The sequence below is a fragment of the Homarus americanus genome, unplaced genomic scaffold (genome assembly GCF_018991925.1).
Source record: "Homarus americanus isolate GMGI-L3 unplaced genomic scaffold, GMGI_Hamer_2.0 scaffold6317, whole genome shotgun sequence".
NCBI classification, from domain to species: domain Eukaryota; kingdom Metazoa; phylum Arthropoda; class Malacostraca; order Decapoda; family Nephropidae; genus Homarus; species Homarus americanus.
The window spans coordinates 9,058,869-9,063,046 of NW_024730668.1; positions in this window are offsets into that span (position 1 = coordinate 9,058,869).

Consider the following 4,178-nt stretch of genomic DNA (forward strand, 5'->3'; position numbering starts at 1 on the left):
GGCCCATGACCCACTTGTTATGTGTAGTGAGAGTTAGTGAGCACACAAGGCCCATGACCCACTTGTTATGTGCAGTGAGTGATAGTGGGCACACAAGGCCCATGACCCACTTGTTATGTGCAGTGAGAGTTAGTGGGCACACAAGACCCATGACCCACTTGTTATGTGCAGTGAGAATTATGGGCACACAAGGCCCATGACCCACTTGTTATGTGCAGTGATAGTTAGTGGGCACACAAGACCCATGACCCACTTGTTATGTGCAGTGAGAATTATGGGCACACAAGGCACATGACCCACTTGTTATGTGCAGTGAGAGTTAATGGACACACAAGGCCCTTGACCCACTTTTTATGCGCAGTGAGATTTAGTGGGCACACAAGGCCCATGACCCACTTGTTATGTGCAGTTAGAGTTAGTGGGCACACGAGGCCCATGACCCACTTGTTATGTGCAGTGAGAGTTAGTGGGCACACGAGGCCCATGACCCACTTGTTATGTGCAGTGAGAGTTGGTGGGCACACAAGGCCCATGACCCACTTGTTATGAACAGGGCGAGTTAGTGGGCACACGAGGCCCATGACCCACTTGTTATGTGCAGTGAGAGTTAGTGGCCACACAAGGCCCATGACACACTCGTTATGTGTAGTGAGAGTTAGTGAGCGCACAAAGCCCATGACCCACTTGTTATGTGCAGTGAGAGATAGTGGGCACACAAGGCCCATGATCCACTTGTTATGTGTAGTGAGAGTTAGTGGGCACACAAGACCCATGACCCACTTGTTATGTGCAGTGAGAATTATGGGCACACAAGGCCCATGACCCACTTGTTCTGTGCAGTGATAGATAGTGTGCACACAAGGCCCATGACCCACTTGTTATCCACAGTGAGAGTTAGTGGGCACACAAGGCCCATGACCCACTTGTTATGTGTAGTGAGAGTTAGTGAGCACACAAGGCCCATAACCCACTTGTTATCGACAGTGAGAGTTAGTGGGCACACAAGGCCCATGACCCACTGAATTATGTGCAGTGAGAGTTAGTGGGCACACGAGGCCCATGACCCACTTGTTATGTGCAGTGAGAGTTGGTGGGCACACAAGGCCCATGACCCACTTGTTATGAACAGTGCGAGTTAGTGGGCACACGAGGCCCATGACCCACTTGTTATGTGCAGTGAGAGTTAGTGGCCACACAAGGCCCATGACACACTCGTTATGTGTAGTGAGAGTTAGTGAGCGCACAAAGCCCATGACCCACTTGTTATGTGCAGTGAGAGATAGTGGGCACACAAGGCCCATGATCCACTTGTTATGTGTAGTGAGAGTTAGTGGGCACACAAGACCCATGACCCACTTGTTATGTGCAGTGAGAATTATGGGCACACAAGGCCCATGACCCACTTGTTCTGTGCAGTGATAGATAGTGTGCACACAAGGCCCATGACCCACTTGTTATCCACAGTGAGAGTTAGTGGGCACACAAGGCCCATGACCCACTTGCTATGTGCAGTGATAGTTAGTAGGCACACAAGGCCCATGACCCACTTGTTATGTGCAGTGATAGTTCGTGGGCACACAAGGCCCATGACCCACTTATTATGTGCAGTGATAGTTAGTGGGCACACAAGGCCCATGACCCACTTGTTATGTGTAGTGAGAGTTAATGGTGACACAAGGCCCATGACCCACTTGTTAGGTGCAGTGAGAGTTAGTGGGCACCCAAGACCCATGACCCACTTGTTATGTGCAGTGAGAGTCAGTGGCGGCCACAAGGCCCATGACCCACTTGTTATGTGTAGTGAGAGTTAGTGGGTACACAAGGCCCATGACCCACTTGTTCTGTGCAGTGATAGTTAGTGGGCACACAAGGCCCATGTGACCCACTTGTTATGTGTAGTGAGAGTTAGTGAGCACACAACGCCCATGACCCACTTGTTATATGCAGTGGGAGATAGTGGGCACACAAGGCCCTATGACCCACTTGTTATGTGCAGTGATAGTTAAAAGGCCAATAGCGGCCCATGACCCACTAAATATATGCAGTGATGGTTAGGGCACACGGGGCGCCTGGCGAACGCACTTGTTATCGGCAGTGAGAGAGTGGGCACACACACAACTATGACCCACATGATATGCAGAGAGTTAGTGGGCACCCAAGACCCATGACCCACTTGTTATGTACAGTGAGAATTAGCGGGCACATAAAGCCCATGACCCACTTGTTATGTGCAGTGAGAGTTAGTGGGCACCCGAGGCCCATGGCCCACTTGTTATGTGTAGTGACAGTTAGTGGGGACACAAGGCCCATGACCCACTTGCTGTGTGCAGTGATAGTTAGTAGGCACACAAAGCCCATGACCCACTTGTTATGTGCAGTGATAGTTCGTGGGCACACAAGGTCCATGACCCACTTATTATGTGCAATGATAGTTAGTGGGCACACAAGGCCCATGACCCACTTGTTATGTGCAGTGATAGTTGGTGGGCACACAAGGCCAATGACCCATTTTTTGTCGGCAGTGAGAGTTAGTGGGCACACAAGGCCCATAGCCAATTTGCTATGTGTAGTGAGAGTTAGTGGGCACACAAGGCCCATGACCCACTTGTTATGTGTAGTGAGAGTCAGTGGTGACACAATGCCCATGACCCACTTGTTATCGGCAGTGAGAGAGAGTGGGCACACAATACCCATGACCCACTTGTTATGTGCGGTGAGAATTATGGGCACACAGGGCCCATGACCCACTTGTTATGTGTAGTGAGAGTTAGTGGGCACACAAGACCCATGACCCACTTGTTATGTGCAGTGAGAGTTAGTGGGCACACAAGGACCATGACCCACTTGTTATGTGCAGTGAGATTTTGTGGGCATACAAGGCCCATGACCCACTTGTTATGTGCAGTGAGAGTTAGTGGGCACACAAGGCCCATGACCCACTTATGTGTAGTGAGAGTTTGTGAGCACACAAGGCCCATGACCCACTTGTTATGTGCAGTGAGAGTTAGTGGGCACACAATGCCCATGAACCACTTGTTATGTGCAGTGAGAGTTAGTGAGCACACAAGGCCCATGACCCACTTGTTTTTCGCTGCAGAGGCAGGGCACAAGGCCCATGGCCCACTTGTTGTGCAGAGATAGTTAGTGGGGCACAGAGAGGTGCATGACCCACTTATGCCAGGTGTGTGAGAGAGTTAGTGGGCACACAAGGCCAATGACCCACTTGTTATGTATAGTGAGAGTTAGTGGGCACACAAGGCCCATGACCCACATGTTATGTGGAGTGAGAGTTAGTGGGCACACAAGGCCCATGACCCACTTGTTATGTGTAGTGAGAGTTCGTGGGCACACGAGGCCCATGACCCACTTGTTATGTGCATTGATAGTTAGTGGGCACACAAGGTTCATGACCCACTTGTTATGTGCAGTGAGAGTTAGTGGGCACACAAGGCCCTTGACCCACTTGCTGTGTGCAGTGATAGTTAGTAGGCACACGAGGCCCATGACCCACTTGTTATGTGCAGTGAGAGTTACTGGGCACACAAGGCCCATGACCCACTTATGTGTAGTGAGAGTTTGTGAGCACACAAGGCCCATGACCCACTTGTTATGTGCAGTGAGAGTTAGTGGGCACACAATGCCCATGACCCACTTGTTATGTGCAGTGAGAGTTAGTGGGCACACAAGGCCCATGACCCACTTGTTATGAACAGTGCGAGTTAGTGGGCACACGAGGCCCATGACCCACTTGTTATGTGCAGTGAGAGTTAGTGGGCACACAAGGCCCATGACCCACTAGATATGTGCAGTGATGGTTAGTGGGCACACTAGGCCCATGACCCACTTGTTATCGGCAGTGAGAAAGAGTGGGCACACAATACCCATGACCCACTTGTTATGTGCAGTTAGAGTTAGTGGGCACACGAGGCCCATGACCCACTTGTTATGTGCAGTGAGAGTTAGTGGGCACACGAGGCCCATGACCCACTTGTTATGTGCAGTGAGAGTTAGTGGGCACACAAGGCCCATGACCCACTTGTTATGAACAGTGCGAGTTAGTGGCCACACAAAGCCCATGACCCACTCGTTATGTGTAGTGAGAGTTAGTGAGCACACAAAGCCCATGACCCACTTGTTATGTGCAGTGAGAGATAGTGGGCACACAAGGCCCATGATCC